General features: G+C 54.8%; 11 non-coding genes and 4 pseudogenes across 11 annotated transcripts; all 15 read right to left on the reverse strand.

The window, feature by feature from the left end:
• Positions 1-755: 755 nt before the first annotated feature.
• LOC141053253 (5S ribosomal RNA) lies at positions 756-874 on the reverse strand. Its single transcript, XR_012221005.1, has one exon. It is a non-coding gene; the product is annotated as a 5S ribosomal RNA (ribosomal RNA).
• A 1,036-nt stretch (positions 875-1,910) lies between these two features.
• LOC141053549 (5S ribosomal RNA) lies at positions 1,911-2,020 on the reverse strand (annotated as a pseudogene).
• Positions 2,021-2,674: 654 nt separating this feature from the next.
• On the reverse strand, positions 2,675-2,793 carry LOC141053277 (5S ribosomal RNA). The gene has a single exon (XR_012221027.1). It is a non-coding gene; the product is annotated as a 5S ribosomal RNA (ribosomal RNA).
• A 2,341-nt stretch (positions 2,794-5,134) lies between these two features.
• LOC141053418 (5S ribosomal RNA) lies at positions 5,135-5,254 on the reverse strand. The gene has a single exon (XR_012221154.1). It is a non-coding gene; the product is annotated as a 5S ribosomal RNA (ribosomal RNA).
• A 1,077-nt stretch (positions 5,255-6,331) lies between these two features.
• On the reverse strand, positions 6,332-6,450 carry LOC141053278 (5S ribosomal RNA). The gene has a single exon (XR_012221028.1). It is a non-coding gene; the product is annotated as a 5S ribosomal RNA (ribosomal RNA).
• A 1,035-nt stretch (positions 6,451-7,485) lies between these two features.
• Positions 7,486-7,595, reverse strand: LOC141053550 (5S ribosomal RNA; annotated as a pseudogene).
• Positions 7,596-8,245: 650 nt separating this feature from the next.
• Positions 8,246-8,364, reverse strand: LOC141053254 (5S ribosomal RNA). The gene has a single exon (XR_012221006.1). It is a non-coding gene; the product is annotated as a 5S ribosomal RNA (ribosomal RNA).
• Positions 8,365-10,705: 2,341 nt separating this feature from the next.
• LOC141053419 (5S ribosomal RNA) lies at positions 10,706-10,825 on the reverse strand. The gene has a single exon (XR_012221155.1). It is a non-coding gene; the product is annotated as a 5S ribosomal RNA (ribosomal RNA).
• A 1,077-nt stretch (positions 10,826-11,902) lies between these two features.
• LOC141053299 (5S ribosomal RNA) lies at positions 11,903-12,021 on the reverse strand. Its single transcript, XR_012221047.1, has one exon. It is a non-coding gene; the product is annotated as a 5S ribosomal RNA (ribosomal RNA).
• A 1,035-nt stretch (positions 12,022-13,056) lies between these two features.
• Positions 13,057-13,166, reverse strand: LOC141053573 (5S ribosomal RNA; annotated as a pseudogene).
• Positions 13,167-13,820: 654 nt separating this feature from the next.
• On the reverse strand, positions 13,821-13,939 carry LOC141053279 (5S ribosomal RNA). The gene has a single exon (XR_012221029.1). It is a non-coding gene; the product is annotated as a 5S ribosomal RNA (ribosomal RNA).
• Positions 13,940-16,280: 2,341 nt separating this feature from the next.
• On the reverse strand, positions 16,281-16,400 carry LOC141053420 (5S ribosomal RNA). The gene has a single exon (XR_012221156.1). It is a non-coding gene; the product is annotated as a 5S ribosomal RNA (ribosomal RNA).
• Positions 16,401-17,477: 1,077 nt separating this feature from the next.
• Positions 17,478-17,596, reverse strand: LOC141053434 (5S ribosomal RNA). The gene has a single exon (XR_012221169.1). It is a non-coding gene; the product is annotated as a 5S ribosomal RNA (ribosomal RNA).
• Positions 17,597-18,631: 1,035 nt separating this feature from the next.
• LOC141053551 (5S ribosomal RNA) lies at positions 18,632-18,741 on the reverse strand (annotated as a pseudogene).
• A 650-nt stretch (positions 18,742-19,391) lies between these two features.
• Positions 19,392-19,510, reverse strand: LOC141053255 (5S ribosomal RNA). The gene has a single exon (XR_012221007.1). It is a non-coding gene; the product is annotated as a 5S ribosomal RNA (ribosomal RNA).
• Positions 19,511-21,400: the final 1,890 nt, after the last annotated feature.

A 21,400-nucleotide genomic window follows, 5' to 3' on the forward strand; every position in this document is an offset into this window, starting at 1 on the left:
ATCTTAGAGTTGGAAGGGACCTCCTGGGCCATCTGGTCCAACCCCCTGCTCAAAGCAGGATTCGCTAAATCATCCCAGTCAGATGTCTGTCCAGCCTCTGTTTGAAGACTTCCATTGAAGGAGAACTCACCACTTCTCGTGGCAGCCTGTTCCACTCATTGATCACTCTAACTGTTAAAAAAAATTTTCTAATATCTAATCTGTGTCTCCTCCCATTCAGTTTCATCACATTGCTTCTAGTCTTTCCTTGTGCAAATGAGAATAAAGTTGATCCTTCTACAATGTGACAGCCCTTTAGATATTTGTAGACAGCTATTAAGTCTCCTCTCAGTCTTCTCTTTTGCAAACTAAACATTCCCAAATCCTGCAACCTTTCCTCATAAGACAGGGTTTGCAGACCGGTCACCATTCTGGTTGCCAGTGACTGTGTGCTGCTCTTCAGGGGGATCGTGTTGCCTGCAAAGGTGTCCTGCTTGCTTCGGCCTGTAAACTGGCCTCCAGGTTGCCGGCGGATGCCCCCAAGCCCGCGGGAGGCGCTGGTCCTGTTGAAAGGAAGCCTAGTATTAAAAGTAAATAAGCAACAATGCTGGAGGCCCACGGTGATGAGAAGGATGCTGGCAGTTTGCACGGACGAAATAGCGCAAGAGAGAAAGCAAATGAAAAGAGGAAAGAAGCATGTGTGCCCTTGTGAAAGGGAATGGAAAAAAGGCATAGAGGACAGTGACCCCTGCTGGTGGAAGGAAGGAAAAAGCAAAAGCCTACAGCACCTGGTATTCCCAGGCGGTCTCCCATCCAAGTACTAACCAGGCCCGACCCTGCTTAGCTTCCGAGATCAGACGAGATCGGGCGTGTTCAGGGTGGTGTGGCCGTAGGCAGAGACAGGCTTCTCACTTGCTGCTTTTCTACTATGCAGTCTGGCTGCCGGCTGCCCTGTCCAGTGCTCAGCAAGAAAAAAATGCAGAGCTGGAAATGAACCCGGTCTAAAGGAGCGCACCTGTTCCTTAATCACGCCTGGCTGGCGCTCCTTTTTGGACTGTCTCACTTATCGCCAGTGCTCAGCAAGAGGCCCTTTTGTAATTTCCTTTGTCTTCACTTTTTTGCTGGCTCTCTTAAAGGGGTTGTAGGCAGAACGCCCCGCTCAGAGCCGCTGAGCTCACTGATCGGCTGCTGACGTGACGTCAGCGTCGCAGCCAATGCCACAGACCTGGAGCAGCGGTGAGACTCTCCGGTGGACCCGGGTAGGGTGAGTACAGGGCGGTTTGTTGCTTTCTAAAAGCCTGCAACCTGGGAAGAACGTTTAATGAAAGGGAACAACCCCTTTGACTGTCTGCAGCGCGCCACACCTAGGAAGCGCACAGTCACTTGCAAGCGAGCACGCACATATGCTTGCACATGGCCACACCTCCTATTTGCCCCTGCAGCCTCAGCGCCAGCAAGTGTCAGACTGTCCTGTCTGTCTTATTATCATTAATATTTGCGTGCCTTAGCAGGAAAATACCCCCAATTCCCTCCCGCTCCTTCCTAGTACTGAATTTGGGTCCTGGGCAGCCGTTTGATTGGGTTAGTTACACAAGCTTCTTTGCAGAAGAAGACGTTACTTCTGCCGGCCGGACGTCCTCTAAAAATCATCCCCTGGGCGCCCGCTGAATGCCTGGCCCCTTAACGGCCCAGGATGCTTATGACGCCATCATTTCCAGAAGGCAGGCATTAGGGATCAATAAGCACTCTTAGCCGCGGCAAGGAGCTCGGTGTGAGGCATGCGAGGAGGCGTGGTAGCGTCCCTAGCTGCAAACCATCTCAGAGGCATCAGAGGCATTATGCGGCTTGGGGCTTCCAGCTTATGTTGGTGTCTGATAAGGCGCCCCTGTATACTAGCCGAGCTGGGCCAGGGAGCAAAATGTCATCAAAATGGTCTACAGCACTCGGTGTTCCCAGGAGGTCTACCATCCAAGTACTGTCCAAGCCCATCCCCGCTTTGCTTCCGAGTTCGGGCGTATCCAGGGTGGTATGGCCAGTAGACACGGCTTGGTCCATCGCCTGGCCAGCCTGCCTCAGGCTCGCGTGGTGGCGAGAACTCTGACCATGTGGAGGCGGGCTCCGAAGGGCCGATGCAAAGGCTGGGCCGACCCTACAGTCTTTGTTTGTTTTGCAGTGAAACCACGCGCCGCAGCAGGGCCCGAGCATCATTTGTCTTTAAATATGGCTCCACGCAGGGTCTCCTGCAGGATAAACCATTCATCTGGGGGGACGTGACAGAAGGAGCAAGCTTGAGCAGCCGCAACTTGAGGCGGATTGAGACGTCCAGGAGCGAATGAAGGAAGAGGGTGAGATGGTTGCCAGTGACTGTGTGCTGCTCTTCAGGGGGGTCTTGTTGCCTGCAAAGGTGTCCTGCTTGCTTCGGCCTGTAAACTGGCCTCCAGGTTGCCGGCGGATGCCCCCAAGCCCGCGGGAGGCGCTGGTCCTGTTGAAAGGAAGCCTAGTATTAAAAGTAAATAAGCAACAATGCTGGAGGACCACGGTGATGAGAAGGATGCTGGCAGTTTGCACGGACGAAATAGCGCAAGAGAGAAAGCAAATGAAAAGAGGAAAGAAGCATGTGTGCCCTTGTGAAAGGGAATGGAAAAAAGGAATAGAGGACAGTGACCCCTGCTGGTGGAAGGAAGGAAAAAGCAAAAGCCTACAGCACCTGGTATTCCCAGGCGGTCTCCCATCCAAGTACTAACCAGGCCCGACCCTGCTTAGCTTCCAAGATCAGACGAGATCGGGCGTGTTCAGGGTGGTGTGGCCGTAGGCAGAGACAAGCTTCTCACTTGCTGCTTTTCTACTATGCAGTCTGGCTGCCGGCTGCCCTGTCCAGTGCTCAGCAAGAAAAAATTGCAGAGCTGGAAATGAACCCGGTCTAAAGGAGCGCACCTGTTCCTTAATCACGCCTGGCTGGCGCTCCTTTTTGGACTGTCTCACTTATCGCCAGTGCTCAGCAAGAGGCCCTTTTGTAATTTCCTTTCTCTTCACTTTTTTGCTGGCTCTCTTAAAGGGGTTGTAGGCAGAACGCCCCGCTCAGAGCCGCTGAGCTCACTGATCGGCTGCTGACGTGACATCAGCGTCGCAGCCAATGCCACAGACCTGGAGCAGCAGTGAGACTCTCCGGTGGACCCGGGTAGGGTGAGTACAGGGCGGTTTGTTGCTTTCTAAAAGCCTGCAACCTGGGAAGAACATTTAATGAAAGGGAACAACCCCTTTGACTGTCTGCAGCGCGCCACACCTAGGAAGCGCACAGTCACTTGCAAGCGAGCACGCACATATGCTTGCACATGGCCACACCTCCTATTTGCCCCTGCAGCCTCAGCGCCAGCAAGTGTCAGACTGTCCTGTCTGTCTTATTATCATTAATATTTGCGTGCCTTAGCAGGAAAATGCCCCCAATTCCCTCCCGCTCCTTCCTAGTGTAGGGTCGGACAGGTTCGCAGGATGCAGTGACGAGACACTAAACGAATGGTGGTTTTCGAAATTACTTTTATAAAACCCTAGCCGAAGGGCTAGGCTGAACAAAACAAGGAATAAGTACAACACCAACAGTCCACGCAGGGACTCAACAATCTTAACCCAATATAGTTTCACTTAGCCTTCCAGGGACTGCTGGGTTCGGTAGCGTGGCCGCGTTGAGGTCGCTGAGGCGGCTGTCCTGAGGAAAGTGATGTCGGTGGGGGCAACAGGCCCTGAAGAAAATAATTCCGTTGGGGGGCAACAAGCCCTGAAGAAAACGAGGACGTTGGGGCGCAACAGGTCCTGAAGAAAACGGGGACGTTGGGGCGCAACAGGCCCTGAAGGAAACGCTGCCGCTGGGGCGCAACAAGCCCTGAAGGAAACGCTGCCGCTGGGGCGCAACAGGCCCTGAAGGAAACGGGGACATTGGGGCGCAACAGGCCCTGAAGATAACGCTGCCGCTGGGGCGCAACAGGCCCTGAAGGAAACGCTGCCGCTGGGGCGCAACAGGCCCTGAAGAAAACGCCTCCGCTGGGGCACAACAGGCCCTGAAGAAAACGCTGCCGCTGGGGTGCAACAGGCCCTGAAGAAAACACTGCCGCTGGGGCGCAACAGGCCCTGAAGAAAGCAATGCCGTTGGGTCTCAACAGGCCCTGAAGTAAATGATGGAGGTGGCGCGCGGTGATGACGCAGTTCCCCAGAAAGGCCTGTAGCCGTCCTTTACCAAGGAGTCTCTTCCTAAGCCAGGGTAGCGAGCCTTTAATCCCGCCTGTGACAAGGTGGCGTATCTTGAGGCCAATGGTGGCCGGGTCGGCGTGATGGGGGAAGGCTGGGGGGAAGGGCCCAGATCTCTGAGGCCTGGTTACCGGTACTCACGGCCACAACCGGAGGTATAGTTCCTCTCTCTCTAAGGCGGGGTTTAGCGGGGATAATTCTCTCAGAACGGGAGCGGGGAGCAGTCTCTGGGCACAGTCTCTCACGTCTCTCTTGTCGGTAAATCGGCCGCTTTCTCCTCGCAGGCTCCTCTCGGTACCCCTGCAAGTCACCCTGTGTCCTGCCTTCACTCCCTCTCTTCCCCAACTGCCACTTCAGCGCGTCCCCTGCTCCTTTTACCCTAGCCCCTCCCCCTGTTGCCCTGACAACCTCAGTCGCATGTCTCCCTTTGTAATTCCCCTGTTGTGCTTCCTTCAATAACTCTGATGGCGGTCCCCTTGGTTCCGGCCCAAACACTATATGGGGGTCCTCCTCCCCACACTAGTACTGAATTTGGGTCCTGGGCAGCCGTCTGATTGGGTTAGTTACACAAGCTTCTTTGCAGAAGAAGACGTTACTTCTGCCAGCCGGCCGGCCGGCCTCTAAAGATCATCCCCTGGGCGCCCGCTGAATGCCTGGCCCCTTAACGGCCCAGGATGCTTATGACGCCTTCATTTCCAGAAGGCAGGCCGAGGGGTCAATAAGCACTCTTAGCTGCGGCAAGGAGCTTGGTGTGAGGCATGCGAGGAGGCGTGGTAGCGTCCCTAGCTGCAAACCATCTCAGAGGCATCAGAGGCATTATGCGGCTTGGGGCTTCCAGCTTAGGTAATGTTGGTGTCTGATAAGGCGCCCCTGTATACTAGCCGAGCTGGGCCAGGGAGCAAAATGTCATCAAAATGGTCTACAGCACTCGGTGTTCCCAGGAGGTCTCCCATCCAAGTACTGTCCAAGCCCATCCCCGCTTTGCTTCCGAGTTCGGACGAGATCGGGCGTATCCAGGGTGGTATGGCCAGTAGACACGGCTTGGTCCATCGCCTGGCCAGCCTGCCTCAGGCTCGCATGGTGGCGAGAACTCTGACCATGTGGAGGCGGGCTCCGAAGGGCCGATGCAAAGGCTGGGCCGCCCCTACAGTCTTTGTTTGTTTTGCAGTGAAACCACGCGCCGCAGCAGGGCCCGAGCATCATTTGTCTTTAAATATGGCTCCACGCAGGGTCTCCTGCAGGCTAAACCATTCATCTGGGGGGACGTGACAGAAGGCGCAAGCTGGAGCAGCCGCAACTTGAGGCGGATTGAGACGTCCAGGAGCGAATGAAGGAAGAGGGTGAGATAGAATCATAGAATCGTAGAGTTGGAAGGGACCTCCTGGGCCATCTGGTCCAACCCCCTGCTCAAAGCAGGATTCGCTAAATCATCCCAGTCAGATGTCTGTCCAGCCTCTGTTTGAAGACTTCCATTGAAGGAGAACTCACCACTTCTCGTGGCAGCCTGTTCCACTCATTGATCACTCTAACTGTTAAAAATTTTTTTCTAATATCTAATCTGTGTCTCCTCCCATTCAGTTTCATCCCATTGCTTCTAGTCTTTCCTTGTGCAAATGAGAATAAAGTTGATCCTTCTACAATGTGACAGCCCTTTAGATATTTGTAGACAGCTATTAAGTCTCCTCTCAGTCTTCTCTTTTGCAAACTAAACATTCCCAAATCCTGCAACCTTTCCTCATAAGACAGGGTTTGCAGACCGGTCACCATTCTGGTTGCCAGTGACTGTGTGCTGCTCTTCAGGGGGGTCGTGTTGCCTGCAAAGGTGTCCTGCTTGCTTCGGCCTGTAAACTGGCCTCCAGGTTGCCGGCGGATGCCCCCAAGCCCGCGGGAGGCGCTGGTCCTGTTGAAAGGAAGCCTAGTATTAAAAGTAAATAAGCAACAATGCTGGAGGCCCACGGTGATGAGAAGGATGCTGGCAGTTTGCACGGACGAAATAGCGCAAGAGAGAAAGCAAATGAAAAGAGGAAAGAAGCATGTGTGCCCTTGTGAAAGGGAATGGAAAAAAGGCATAGAGGACAGTGACCCCTGCTGGTGGAAGGAAGGAAAAAGGAAAAGCCTACAGCACCTGGTATTCCCAGGCGGTCTCCCATCCAAGTACTAACCAGGCCCGACCCTGCTTAGCTTCCAAGATCAGACGAGATCGGGCGTGTTCAGGGTGGTGTGGCCGTAGGCAGAGACAGGCTTCTCACTTGCTGCTTTTCTACTATGCAGTCTGGCTGCCGGCTGCCCTGTCCAGTGCTCAGCAAGAAAAAAATGCAGAGCTGGAAATGAACCCGGTCTAAAGGAGCGCACCTGTTCCTTAATCACGCCTGGCTGGCGCTCCTTTTTGGACTGTCTCACTTATCGCCAGTGCTCAGCAAGAGGCCCTTTTGTAATTTCCTTTGTCTTCACTTTTTTGCTGGCTCTCTTAAAGGGGTTGTAGGCAGAACGCCCCGCTCAGAGCCGCTGAGCTCACTGATCGGCTGCTGACGTGACGTCAGCGTCGCAGCCAATGCCACAGACCTGGAGCAGCGGTGAGACTCTCCGGTGGACCCGGGTAGGGTGAGTACAGGGCGGTTTGTTGCTTTCTAAAAGCCTGCAACCTGGGAAGAACGTTTAATGAAAGGGAACAACCCCTTTGACTGTCTGCAGCGCGCCACACCTAGGAAGCGCACAGTCACTTGCAAGCGAGCACGCACATATGCTTGCACATGGCCACACCTCCTATTTGCCCCTGTAGCCTCAGCGCCAGCAAGTGTCAGACTGTCCTGTCTGTCTTATTATCATTAATATTTGCGTGCCTTAGCAGGAAAATACCCCCAATTCCCTCCCGCTCCTTCCTAGTACTGAATTTGGGTCCTGGGCAGCCGTTTGATTGGGTTAGTTACACAAGCTTCTTTGCAGAAGAAGACGTTACTTCTGCCGGCCGGACGTCCTCTAAAAATCATCCCCTGGGCGCCCGCTGAATGCCTGGCCCCTTAACGGCCCAGGATGCTTATGACGCCATCATTTCCAGAAGGCAGGCTGAGGGATCAATAAGCACTCTTAGCCGCGGTAAGGAGCTCGGTGTGAGGCATGCGAGGAGGCGTGGTAGCGTCCCTAGCTGCAAACCATCTCAGAGGCATCAGAGGCATTATGCGGCTTGGGGCTTCCAGCTTATGTTGGTGTCTGATAAGGCGCCCCTGTATACTAGCCGAGCTGGGCCAGGGAGCAAAATGTCATCAAAATGGTCTACAGCACTCGGTGTTCCCAGGAGGTCTACCATCCAAGTACTGTCCAAGCCCATCCCCGCTTTGCTTCCGAGTTCGGGCGTATCCAGGGTGGTATGGCCAGTAGACACGGCTTGGTCCATCGCCTGGCCAGCCTGCCTCAGGCTCGCGTGGTGGCGAGAACTCTGACCATGTGGAGGCGGGCTCCGAAGGGCCGATGCAAAGGCTGGGCCGACCCTACAGTCTTTGTTTGTTTTGCAGTGAAACCACGCGCCGCAGCAGGGCCCGAGCATCATTTGTCTTTAAATATGGCTCCACGCAGGGTCTCCTGCAGGATAAACCATTCATCTGGGGGGACGTGACAGAAGGAGCAAGCTTGAGGAGCCGCAACTTGAGGCGGATTGAGACGTCCAGGAGCGAATGAAGGAAGAGGGTGAGATGGTTGCCAGTGACTGTGTGCTGCTCTTCAGGGGGGTCTTGTTGCCTGCAAAGGTGTCCTGCTTGCTTCGGCCTGTAAACTGGCCTCCAGGTTGCCGGCGGATGCCCCCAAGCCCGCGGGAGGCGCTGGTCCTGTTGAAAGGAAGCCTAGTATTAAAAGTAAATAAGCAACAATGCTGGAGGACCACGGTGATGAGAAGGATGCTGGCAGTTTGCACGGACGAAATAGCGCAAGAGAGAAAGCAAATGAAAAGAGGAAAGAAGCATGTGTGCCCTTGTGAAAGGGAATGGAAAAAAGGAATAGAGGACAGTGACCCCTGCTGGTGGAAGGAAAAAGCAAAAGCCTACAGCACCTGGTATTCCCAGGCGGTCTCCCATCCAAGTACTAACCAGGCCCGACCCTGCTTAGCTTCCGAGATCAGACGAGATCGGGCGTGTTCAGGGTGGTGTGGCCGTAGGCAGAGACAAGCTTCTCACTTGCTGCTTTTCTACTATGCAGTCTGGCTGCCGGCTGCCCTGTCCAGTGCTCAGCAAGAAAAAATTGCAGAGCTGGAAATGAACCCGGTCTAAAGGAGCGCACCTGTTCCTTAATCACGCCTGGCTGGCGCTCCTTTTTGGACTGTCTCACTTATCGCCAGTGCTCAGCAAGAGGCCCTTTTGTAATTTCCTTTCTCTTCACTTTTTTGCTGGCTCTCTTAAAGGGGTTGTAGGCAGAACGCCCCGCTCAGAGCCGCTGAGCTCACTGATCGGCTGCTGACGTGACATCAGCGTCGCAGCCAATGCCACAGACCTGGAGCAGCAGTGAGACTCTCCGGTGGACCCGGGTAGGGTGAGTACAGGGCGGTTTGTTGCTTTCTAAAAGCCTGCAACCTGGGAAGAACATTTAATGAAAGGGAACAACCCCTTTGACTGTCTGCAGCGCGCCACACCTAGGAAGCGCACAGTCACTTGCAAGCGAGCACGCACATATGCTTGCACATGGCCACACCTCCTATTTGCCCCTGCAGCCTCAGCGCCAGCAAGTGTCAGACTGTCCTGTCTGTCTTATTATCATTAATATTTGCATGCCTTAGCAGGAAAATGCCCCCAATTCCCTCCCGCTCCTTCCTAGTGTAGGGTCGGACAGGTTCGCAGGATGCAGTGACGAGACACTAAACGAATGGTGGTTTTCGAAATTACTTTTATAAAACCCTAGCCGAAGGGCTAGGCTGAACAAAACAAGGAATAAGTACAACACCAACAGTCCACGCAGGGACTCAACAATCTTAACCCAATATAGTTTCACTTAGCCTTCCAGGGACTGCTGGGTTCGGTAGCGTGGCCGCGTTGAGGTCGCTGAGGCGGCTGTCCTGAGGAAAGTGATGTCGGTGGGGGCAACAGGCCCTGAAGAAAATAATACCGTTGGGGGGCAACAAGCCCTGAAGAAAACGAGGACGTTGGGGCGCAACAGGTCCTGAAGAAAACGGGGATGTTGGGGCGCAACAGGCCCTGAAGGAAACGCTGCCGCTGGGGCGCAACAAGCCCTGAAGGAAACGCTGCCGCTGGGGCGCAACAGGCCCTGAAGGAAACGGGGACATTGGGGCGCAACAGGCCCTGAAGATAACGCTGCCGCTGGGGCGCAACAGGCCCTGAAGGAAACGCTGCCGCTGGGGCGCAACAGGCCCTGAAGAAAACGCCTCCGCTGGGGCACAACAGACCCTGAAGAAAACGCTGCCGCTGGGGTGCAACAGACCCTGAAGAAAACACTGCCGCTGGGGCGCAACAGGCCCTGAAGAAAGCAATGCCGTTGGGTCTCAACAGGCCCTGAAGTAAATGATGGAGGTGGCGCGCGGTGATGACGCAGTTCCCCAGAAAGGCCTGTAGCCGTCCTTTACCAAGGAGTCTCTTCCTAAGCCAGGGTAGCGAGCTTTTAATCCCGCCTGTGACAAGGTGGCGTATCTTGAGGCCAATGGTGGCCGGGTCGGCGTGATGGGGGAAGGCTGGGGGGAAGGGCCCAGATCTCTGAGGCCTGGTTACCGGTACTCACGGCCACAACCGGAGGTATAGTTCCTCTCTCTCTAAGGCGGGGTTTAGCGGGGATAATTCTCTCAGAACGGGAGTGGGGAGCAGTCTCTGGGCACAGTCTCTCACGTCTCTCTTGTCGGTAAATCGGCCGCTTTCTCCTCGCAGGCTCCTCTCGGTACCCCTGCAAGTCACCCTGTGTCCTGCCTTCACTCCCTCTCTTCCCCAACTGCCACTTCAGCGCGTCCCCTGCTCCTTTTACCCTAGCCCCTCCCCCTGTTGCCCTGACAACCTCAGTCGCATGTCTCCCTTTGTAATTCCCCTGTTGTGCTTCCTTCAATAACTCTGATGGCGGTCCCCTTGGTTCCGGCCCAAACACTATATGGGGGTCCTCCTCCCCACACTAGTACTGAATTTGGGTCCTGGGCAGCCGTCTGATTGGGTTAGTTACACAAGCTTCTTTGCAGAAGAAGACGTTACTTCTGCCAGCCGGCCGGCCGGCCTCTAAAGATCATCCCCTGGGCGCCCGCTGAATGCCTGGCCCCTTAACGGCCCAGGATGCTTATGACGCCTTCATTTCCAGAAGGCAGGCCGAGGGGTCAATAAGCACTCTTAGCTGCGGCAAGGAGCTTGGTGTGAGGCATGCGAGGAGGCGTGGTAGCGTCCCTAGCTGCAAACCATCTCAGAGGCATCAGAGGCATTATGCGGCTTGGGGCTTCCAGCTTAGGTAATGTTGGTGTCTGATAAGGCGCCCCTGTATACTAGCCGAGCTGGGCCAGGGAGCAAAATGTCATCAAAATGGTCTACAGCACTCGGTGTTCCCAGGAGGTCTCCCATCCAAGTACTGTCCAAGCCCATCCCCGCTTTGCTTCCGAGTTCGGACGAGATCGGGCGTATCCAGGGTGGTATGGCCAGTAGACACGGCTTGGTCCATCGCCTGGCCAGCCTGCCTCAGGCTCGCATGGTGGCGAGAACTCTGACCATGTGGAGGCGGGCTCCGAAGGGCCGATGCAAAGGCTGGGCCGCCCCTACAGTCTTTGTTTGTTTTGCAGTGAAACCACGCGCCGCAGCAGGGCCCGAGCATCATTTGTCTTTAAATATGGCTCCACGCAGGGTCTCCTGCAGGCTAAACCATTCATCTGGGGGGACGTGACAGAAGGCGCAAGCTGGAGCAGCCGCAACTTGAGGCGGATTGAGACGTCCAGGAGCGAATGAAGGAAGAGGGTGAGATAGAATCATAGAATCTTAGAGTTGGAAGGGACCTCCTGGGCCATCTGGTCCAACCCCCTGCTCAAAGCAGGATTCGCTAAATCATCCCAGTCAGATGTCTGTCCAGCCTCTGTTTGAAGACTTCCATTGAAGGAGAACTCACCACTTCTCGTGGCAGCCTGTTCCACTCATTGATCACTCTAACTGTTAAAAAAAATTTTCTAATATCTAATCTGTGTCTCCTCCCATTCAGTTTCATCACATTGCTTCTAGTCTTTCCTTGTGCAAATGAGAATAAAGTTGATCCTTCTACAATGTGACAGCCCTTTAGATATTTGTAGACAGCTATTAAGTCTCCTCTCAGTCTTCTCTTTTGCAAACTAAACATTCCCAAATCCTGCAACCTTTCCTCATAAGACAGGGTTTGCAGACCGGTCACCATTCTGGTTGCCAGTGACTGTGTGCTGCTCTTCAGGGGGGTCGTGTTGCCTGCAAAGGTGTCCTGCTTGCTTCGGCCTGTAAACTGGCCTCCAGGTTGCCGGCGGATGCCCCCAAGCCCGCGGGAGGCGCTGGTCCTGTTGAAAGGAAGCCTAGTATTAAAAGTAAATAAGCAACAATGCTGGAGGCCCACGGTGATGAGAAGGATGCTGGCAGTTTGCACGGACGAAATAGCGCAAGAGAGAAAGCAAATGAAAAGAGGAAAGAAGCATGTGTGCCCTTGTGAAAGGGAATGGAAAAAAGGCATAGAGGACAGTGACCCCTGCTGGTGGAAGGAAGGAAAAAGCAAAAGCCTACAGCACCTGGTATTCCCAGGCGGTCTCCCATCCAAGTACTAACCAGGCCCGACGCTGCTTAGCTTCCGAGATCAGACGAGATCGGGCGTGTTCAGGGTGGTGTGGCCGTAGGCAGAGACAGGCTTCTCACTTGCTGCTTTTCTACTATGCAGTCTGGCTGCCGGCTGCCCTGTCCAGTGCTCAGCAAGAAAAAAATGCAGAGCTGGAAATGAACCCGGTCTAAAGGAGCGCACCTGTTCCTTAATCACGCCTGGCTGGCGCTCCTTTTTGGACTGTCTCACTTATCGCCAGTGCTCAGCAAGAGGCCCTTTTGTAATTTCCTTTCTCTTCACTTTTTTGCTGGCTCTCTTAAAGGGGTTGTAGGCAGAACGCCCCGCTCAGAGCCGCTGAGCTCACTGATCGGCTGCTGACGTGACGTCAGCGTCGCAGCCAATGCCACAGACCTGGAGCAGCGGTGAGACTCTCCGGTGGACCCGGGTAGGGTGAGTACAGGGCGGTTTGTTGCTTTCTAAAAGCCTGCAACCTGGGAAGAACGTTTAATGAAAGGGAACAACCCCTTTGACTGTCTGCAGCGCGCCACACCTAGGAAGCGCACAGTCACTTGCAAGCGAGCACGCACATATGCTTGCACATGGCCACACCTCCTATTTGCCCCTGCAGCCTCAGCGCCAGCAAGTGTCAGACTGTCCTGTCTGTCTTATTATCATTAATATTTGCGTGCCTTAGCAGGAAAATACCCCCAATTCCCTCCCGCTCCTTCCTAGTACTGAATTTGGGTCCTGGGCAGCCGTTTGATTGGGTTAGTTACACAAGCTTCTTTGCAGAAGAAGACGTTACTTCTGCCGGCCGGACGTCCTCTAAAAATCATCCCCTGGGCGCCCGCTGAATGCCTGGCCCCTTAACGGCCCAGGATGCTTATGACGCCATCATTTCCAGAAGGCAGGCTGAGGGATCAATAAGCACTCTTAGCCGCGGTAAGGAGCTCGGTGTGAGGCATGCGAGGAGGCGTGGTAGCGTCCCTAGCTGCAAACCATCTCAGAGGCATCAGAGGCATTATGCGGCTTGGGGCTTCCAGCTTATGTTGGTGTCTGATAAGGCGCCCCTGTATACTAGCCGAGCTGGGCCAGGGAGCAAAATGTCATCAAAATGGTCTACAGCACTCGGTGTTCCCAGGAGGTCTACCATCCAAGTACTGTCCAAGCCCTTCCCCGCTTTCCTTCCGAGTTCGGGCGTATCCAGGGTGGTATGGCCAGTAGACACGGCTTGGTCCATCGCCTGGCCAGCCTGCCTCAGGCTCGCGTGGTGGCGAGAACTCTGACCATGTGGAGGCGGGCTCCGAAGGGCCGATGCAAAGGCTGGGCTGACCCTACAGTCTTTGTTTGTTTTGCAGTGAAACCACGCGCCGCAGCAGGGCCCGAGCATCATTTGTCTTTAAATATGGCTCCACGCAGGGTCTCCTGCAGGATAAACCATTCATCTGGGGGGACGTGACAGAAGGAGCAAGCTTGAGCAGCCGCAACTTGAGGCGGATTGAGACGTCCAGGAGCGAATGAAGGGAGAGGGTGAGATGGTTGCCAGTGACTGTGTGCTGCTCTTCAGGGGGGTCTTGTTGCCTGCAAAGGTGTCCTGCTTGCTTCGGCCTGTAAACTGGCCTCCAGGTTGCCGGCGGATGCCCCCAAGCCCGCGGGAGGCGCTGGTCCTGTTGAAAGGAAGCCTAGTATTAAAAGTAAATAAGCAACAATGCTGGAGGACCACGGTGATGAGAAGGATGCTGGCAGTTTGCACGGACGAAATAGCGCAAGAGAGAAAGCAAATGAAAAGAGGAAAGAAGCATGTGTGCCCTTGTGAAAGGGAATGGAAAAAAGGAATAGAGGACAGTGACCCCTGCTGGTGGAAGGAAGGAAAAAGCAAAAGCCTACAGCACCTGGTATTCCCAGGCGGTCTCCCATCCAAGTACTAACCAGGCCCGACCCTGCTTAGCTTCCAAGATCAGACGAGATCGGGCGTGTTCAGGGTGGTGTGGCCGTAGGCAGAGACAAGCTTCTCACTTGCTGCTTTTCTACTATGCAGTCTGGCTGCCGGCTGCCCTGTCCAGTGCTCAGCAAGAAAAAATTGCAGAGCTGGAAATGAACCCGGTCTAAAGGAGCGCACCTGTTCCTTAATCACGCCTGGCTGGCGCTCCTTTTTGGACTGTCTCACTTATCGCCAGTGCTCAGCAAGAGGCCCTTTTGTAATTTCCTTTCTCTTCACTTTTTTGCTGGCTCTCTTAAAGGGGTTGTAGGCAGAACGCCCCGCTCAGAGCCGCTGAGCTCACTGATCGGCTGCTGACGTGACATCAGCGTCGCAGCCAATGCCACAGACCTGGAGCAGCAGTGAGACTCTCCGGTGGACCCGGGTAGGGTGAGTACAGGGCGGTTTGTTGCTTTCTAAAAGCCTGCAACCTGGGAAGAACATTTAATGAAAGGGAACAACCCCTTTGACTGTCTGCAGCGCGCCACACCTAGGAAGCGCACAGTCACTTGCAAGCGAGCACGCACATATGCTTGCACATGGCCACATCTCCTATTTGCCCCTGCAGCCTCAGCGCCAGCAAGTGTCAGACTGTCCTGTCTGTCTTATTATCATTAATATTTGCGTGCCTTAGCAGGAAAATGCCCCCAATTCCCTCCCGCTCCTTCCTAGTGTAGGGTCGGACAGGTTCGCAGGATGCAGTGACGAGACACTAAACGAATGGTGGTTTTCGAAATTACTTTTATAAAACCCTAGCCGAAGGGCTAGGCTGAACAAAACAAGGAATAAGTACAACACCAACAGTCCACGCAGGGACTCAACAATCTTAACCCAATATAGTTTCACTTAGCCTTCCAGGGACTGCTGGGTTCGGTAGCGTGGCCGCGTTGAGGTCGCTGAGGCGGCTGTCCTGAGGAAAGTGATGTCGGTGGGGGCAACAGGCCCTGAAGAAAATAATTCCGTTGGGGGGCAACAAGCCCTGAAGAAAACGAGGACGTTGGGGCGCAACAGGTCCTGAAGAAAACGGGGACGTTGGGGCGCAACAGGCCCTGAAGGAAACGCTGCCGCTGGGGCGCAACAAGCCCTGAAGGAAACGCTGCCGCTGGGGCGCAACAGGCCCTGAAGGAAACGGGGACATTGGGGCGCAACAGGCCCTGAAGATAACGCTGCCGCTGGGGCGCAACAGGCCCTGAAGGAAACGCTGCCGCTGGGGCGCAACAGGCCCTGAAGAAAACGCCTCCGCTGGGGCACAACAGGCCCTGAAGAAAACGCTGCCGCTGGGGTGCAACAGGCCCTGAAGAAAACACTGCCGCTGGGGCGCAACAGGCCCTGAAGAAAGCAATGCCGTTGGGTCTCAACAGGCCCTGAAGTAAATGATGGAGGTGGCGCGCGGTGATGACGCAGTTCCCCAGAAAGGCCTGTAGCCGTCCTTTACCAAGGAGTCTCTTCCTAAGCCAGGGTAGCGAGCCTTTAATCCCGCCTGTGACAAGGTGGCGTATCTTGAGGCCAATGGTGGCCGGGTCGGCGTGATGGGGGAAGGCTGGGGGGAAGGGCCCAGATCTCTGAGGCCTGGTTACCGGTACTCACGGCCACAACCGGAGGTATAGTTCCTCTCTCTCTAAGGCGGGGTTTAGCGGGGATAATTCTCTCAGAACGGGAGCGGGGAGCAGTCTCTGGGCACAGTCTCTCACGTCTCTCTTGTCGGTAAATCGGCCGCTTTCTCCTCGCAGGCTCCTCTCGGTACCCCTGCAAGTCACCCTGTGTCCTGCCTTCACTCCCTCTCTTCCCCAACTGCCACTTCAGCGCGTCCCCTGCTCCTTTTACCCTAGCCCCTCCCCCTGTTGCCCTGACAACCTCAGTCGCATGTCTCCCTTTGTAATTCCCCTGTTGTGCTTCCTTCAATAACTCTGATGGCGGTCCCCTTGGTTCCGGCCCAAACACTATATGGGGGTCCTCCTCCCCACACTAGTACTGAATTTGGGTCCTGGGCAGCCGTCTGATTGGGTTAGTTACACAAGCTTCTTTGCAGAAGAAGACATTACTTCTGCCAGCCGGCCGGCCGGCCTCTAAAGATCATCCCCTGGGCGCCCGCTGAATGCCTGGCCCCTTAACGGCCCAGGATGCTTATGACGCCTTCATTTCCAGAAGGCAGGCCAAGGGGTCAATAAGCACTCTTAGCTGCGGCAAGGAGCTTGGTGTGAGGCATGCGAGGAGGCGTGGTAGCGTCCCTAGCTGCAAACCATCTCAGAGGCATCAGAGGCATTATGCGGCTTGGGGCTTCCAGCTTAGGTAATGTTGGTGTCTGATAAGGCGCCCCTGTATACTAGCCGAGCTGGGCCAGGGAGCAAAATGTCATCAAAATGGTCTACAGCACTCGGTGTTCCCAGGAGGTCTCCCATCCAAGTACTGTCCAAGCCCATCCCCGCTTTGCTTCCGAGTTCGGACGAGATCGGGCGTATCCAGGGTGGTATGGCCAGTAGACACGGCTTGGTCCATCGCCTGGCCAGCCTGCCTCAGGCTCGCATGGTGGCGAGAACTCTGACCATGTGGAGGCGGGCTCCGAAGGGCCGATGCAAAGGCTGGGCCGCCCCTACAGTCTTTGTTTGTTTTGCAGTGAAACCACGCGCCGCAGCAGGGCCCGAGCATCATTTGTCTTTAAATATGGCTCCACGCAGGGTCTCCTGCAGGCTAAACCATTCATCTGGGGGGACGTGACAGAAGGCGCAAGCTGGAGCAGCCGCAACTTGAGGCGGATTGAGACGTCCAGGAGCGAATGAAGGAAGAGGGTGAGATAGAATCATAGAATCGTAGAGTTGGAAGGGACCTCCTGGGCCATCTGGTCCAACCCCCTGCTCAAAGCAGGATTCGCTAAATCATCCCAGTCAGATGTCTGTCCAGCCTCTGTTTGAAGACTTCCATTGAAGGAGAACTCACCACTTCTCGTGGCAGCCTGTTCCACTCATTGATCACTCTAACTGTTAAAAAATTTTTTCTAATATCTAATCTGTGTCTCCTCCCATTCAGTTTCATCCCATTGCTTCTAGTCTTTCCTTGTGCAAATGAGAATAAAGTTGATCCTTCTACAATGTGACAGCCCTTTAGATATTTGTAGACAGCTATTAAGTCTCCTCTCAGTCTTCTCTTTTGCAAACTAAACATTCCCAAATCCTGCAACCTTTCCTCATAAGACAGGGTTTGCAGACCGGTCACCATTCTGGTTGCCAGTGACTGTGTGCTGCTCTTCAGGGGGGTCGTGTTGCCTGCAAAGGTGTCCTGCTTGCTTCGGCCTGTAAACTGGCCTCCAGGTTGCCGGCGGATGCCCCCAAGCCCGCAGGAGGCGCTGGTCCTGTTGAAAGGAAGCCTAGTATTAAAAGTAAATAAGCAACAATGCTGGAGGCCCACGGTGATGAGAAGGATGCTGGCAGTTTGCACGGACGAAATAGCGCAAGAGAGAAAGCAAATGAAAAGAGGAAAGAAGCATGTGTGCCCTTGTGAAAGGGAATGGAAAAAAGGCATAGAGGACAGTGACCCCTGCTGGTGGAAGGAAGGAAAAAGCAAAAGCCTACAGCACCTGGTATTGCCAGGCGGTCTCCCATCCAAGTACTAACCAGGCCCGACCCTGCTTAGCTTCCGAGATCAGACAAGATCGGGCGTGTTCAGGGTGGTGTGGCCGTAGGCAGAGACAGGCTTCTCACTTGCTGCTTTTCTACTATGCAGTCTGGCTGCCGGCTGCCCTGTCCAGTGCTCAGCAAGAAAAAAATGCAGAGCTGGAAATGAACCCGGTCTAAAGGAGCGCACCTGTTCCTTAATCACGCCTGGCTGGCGCTCCTTTTTGGACTGTCTCACTTATCGCCAGTGCTCAGCAAGAGGCCCTTTTGTAATTTCCTTTCTCTTCACTTTTTTGCTGGCTCTCTTAAAGGGGTTGTAGGCAGAACGCCCCGCTCAGAGCCGCTGAGCTCACTGATCGGCTGCTGACGTGACGTCAGCGTCGCAGCCAATGCCACAGACCTGGAGCAGCGGTGAGACTCTCCGGTGGACCCGGGTAGGGTGAGTACAGGGCGGTTTGTTGCTTTCTAAAAGCCTGCAACCTGGGAAGAACGTTTAATGAAAGGGAACAACCCCTTTGACTGTCTGCAGCGCGCCACACCTAGGAAGCGCACAGTCACTTGCAAGCGAGCACGCACATATGCTTGCACATGGCCACACCTCCTATTTGCCCCTGTAGCCTCAGCGCCAGCAAGTGTCAGACTGTCCTGTCTGTCTTATTATCATTAATATTTGCGTGCCTTAGCAGGAAAATACCCCCAATTCCCTCCCGCTCCTTCCTAGTACTGAATTTGGGTCCTGGGCAGCCGTTTGATTGGGTTAGTTACACAAGCTTCTTTGCAGAAGAAGACGTTACTTCTGCCGGCCGGACGTCCTCTAAAAATCATCCCCTGGGCGCACGCTGAATGCCTGGCCCCTTAACGGCCCAGGATGCTTATGACGCCATCATTTCCAGAAGGCAGGCTGAGGGATCAATAAGCACTCTTAGCCGCGGTAAGGAGCTCGGTGTGAGGCATGCGAGGAGGCGTGGTAGCGTCCCTAGCTGCAAACCATCTCAGAGGCATCAGAGGCATTATGCGGCTTGGGGCTTCCAGCTTATGTTGGTGTCTGATAAGGCGCCCCTGTATACTAGCCGAGCTGGGCCAGGGAGCAAAATGTCATCAAAATGGTCTACAGCACTCGGTGTTCCCAGGAGGTCTACCATCCAAGTACTGTCCAAGCCCATCCCCGCTTTGCTTCCGAGTTCGGGCGTATCCAGGGTGGTATGGCCAGTAGACACGGCTTGGTCCATCGCCTGGCCAGCCTGCCTCAGGCTCGCGTGGTGGCGAGAACTCTGACCATGTGGAGGCGGGCTCCGAAGGGCCGATGCAAAGGCTGGGCCGACCCTACAGTCTTTGTTTGTTTTGCAGTGAAACCACGCGCCGCAGCAGGGCCCGAGCATCATTTGTCTTTAAATATGGCTCCACGCAGGGTCTCCTGCAGGATAAACCATTCATCTGGGGGGACGTGACAGAAGGAGCAAGCTTGAGGAGCCGCAACTTGAGGCGGATTGAGACGTCCAGGAGCGAATGAAGGAAGAGGGTGAGATGGTTGCCAGTGACTGTGTGCTGCTCTTCAGGGGGGTCTTGTTGCCTGCAAAGGTGTCCTGCTTGCTTCGGCCTGTAAACTGGCCTCCAGGTTGCCGGCGGATGCCCCCAAGCCCGCGGGAGGCGCTGGTCCTGTTGAAAGGAAGCCTAGTATTAAAAGTAAATAAGCAACAATGCTGGAGGACCACGGTGATGAGAAGGATGCTGGCAGTTTGCACGGACGAAATAGCGCAAGAGAGAAAGCAAATGAAAAGAGGAAAGAAGCATGTGTGCCCTTGTGAAAGGGAATGGAAAAAAGGAATAGAGGACAGTGACCCCTGCTGGTGGAAGGAAAAAGCAAAAGCCTACAGCACCTGGTATTCCCAGGCGGTCTCCCATCCAAGTACTAACCAGGCCCGACCCTGCTTAGCTTCCGAGATCAGACGAGATCGGGCGTGTTCAGGGTGGTGTGGCCGTAGGCAGAGACAAGCTTCTCACTTGCTGCTTTTCTACTATGCAGTCTGGCTGCCGGCTGCCCTGTCCAGTGCTCAGCAAGAAAAAATTGCAGAGCTGGAAATGAACCCGGTCTAAAGGAGCGCACCTGTTCCTTAATCACGCCTGGCTGGCGCTCCTTTTTGGACTGTCTCACTTATCGCCAGTGCTCAGCAAGAGGCCCTTTTGTAATTTCCTTTCTCTTCACTTTTTTGCTGGCTCTCTTAAAGGGGTTGTAGGCAGAACGCCCCGCTCAGAGCCGCTGAGCTCACTGATCGGCTGCTGACGTGACATCAGCGTCGCAGCCAATGCCACAGACCTGGAGCAGCAGTGAGACTCTCCGGTGGACCCGGGTAGGGTGAGTACAGGGCGGTTTGTTGCTTTCTAAAAGCCTGCAACCTGGGAAGAACATTTAATGAAAGGGAACAACCCCTTTGACTGTCTGCAGCGCGCCACACCTAGGAAGCGCACAGTCACTTGCAAGCGAGCACGCACATATGCTTGCACATGGCCACACCTCCTATTTGCCCCTGCAGCCTCAGCGCCAGCAAGTGTCAGACTGTCCTGTCTGTCTTATTATCATTAATATTTGCGTGCCTTAGCAGGAAAATGCCCCCAATTCCCTCCCGCTCCTTCCTAGTGTAGGGTCGGACAGGTTCGCAGGATGCAGTGACGAGACACTAAACGAATGGTGGTTTTCGAAATTACTTTTATAAAACCCTAGCCGAAGGGCTAGGCTGAACAAAACAAGGAATAAGTACAACACCAACAGTCCACGCAGGGACTCAACAATCTTAACCCAATATAGTTTCACTTAGCCTTCCAGGGACTGCTGGGTTCGGTAGCGTGGCCGCGTTGAGGTCGCTGAGGCGGCTGTCCTGAGGAAAGTGATGTCGGTGGGGGCAACAGGCCCTGAAGAAAATAATACCGTTGGGGGGCAACAAGCCCTGAAGAAAACGAGGACGTTGGGGCGCAACAGGTCCTGAAGAAAACGGGGATGTTGGGGCGCAACAGGCCCTGAAGGAAACGCTGCCGCTGGGGCGCAACAAGCCCTGAAGGAAACGCTGCCGCTGGGGCGCAACAGGCCCTGAAGGAAACGGGGACATTGGGGCGCAACAGGCCCTGAAGATAACGCTGCCGCTGGGGCGCAACAGGCCCTGAAGGAAACGCTGCCGCTGGGGCGCAACAGGCCCTGAAGAAAACGCCTCCGCTGGGGCACAACAGACCCTGAAGAAAACGCTGCCGCTGGGGTGCAACAGACCCTGAAGAAAACACTGCCGCTGGGGCGCAACAGGCCCTGAAGAAAGCAATGCCGTTGGGTCTCAACAGGCCCTGAAGTAAATGATGGAGGTGGCGCGCGGTGATGACGCAGTTCCCCAGAAAGGCCTGTAGCCGTCCTTTACCAAGGAGTCTCTTCCTAAGCCAGGGTAGCGAGCTTTTAATCCCGCCTGTGACAAGGTGGCGTATCTTGAGGCCAATGGTGGCCGGGTCGGCGTGATGGGGGAAGGCTGGGGGGAAGGGCCCAGATCTCTGAGGCCTGGTTACCGGTACTCACGGCCACAACCGGAGGTATAGTTCCTCTCTCTCTAAGGCGGGGTTTAGCGGGGATAATTCTCTCAGAACGGGAGCGGGGAGCAGTCTCTGGGCACAGTCTCTCACGTCTCTCTTGTCGGTAAATCGGCCGCTTTCTCCTCGCAGGCTCCTCTCGGTACCCCTGCAAGTCACCCTGTGTCCTGCCTTCACTCCCTCTCTTCCCCAACTGCCACTTCAGCGCGTCCCCTGCTCCTTTTACCCTAGCCCCTCCCCCTGTTGCCCTGACAACCTCAGTCGCATGTCTCCCTTTGTAATTCCCCTGTTGTGCTTCCTTCAATAACTCTGA

Source organism: Dendrobates tinctorius, unplaced genomic scaffold (genome assembly GCF_039654945.1).
Source record: "Dendrobates tinctorius isolate UK_male_01 unplaced genomic scaffold, ASM3965494v1 ptg000165l, whole genome shotgun sequence".
Classification (NCBI taxonomy): Eukaryota; Metazoa; Chordata; class Amphibia; order Anura; family Dendrobatidae; genus Dendrobates; species Dendrobates tinctorius.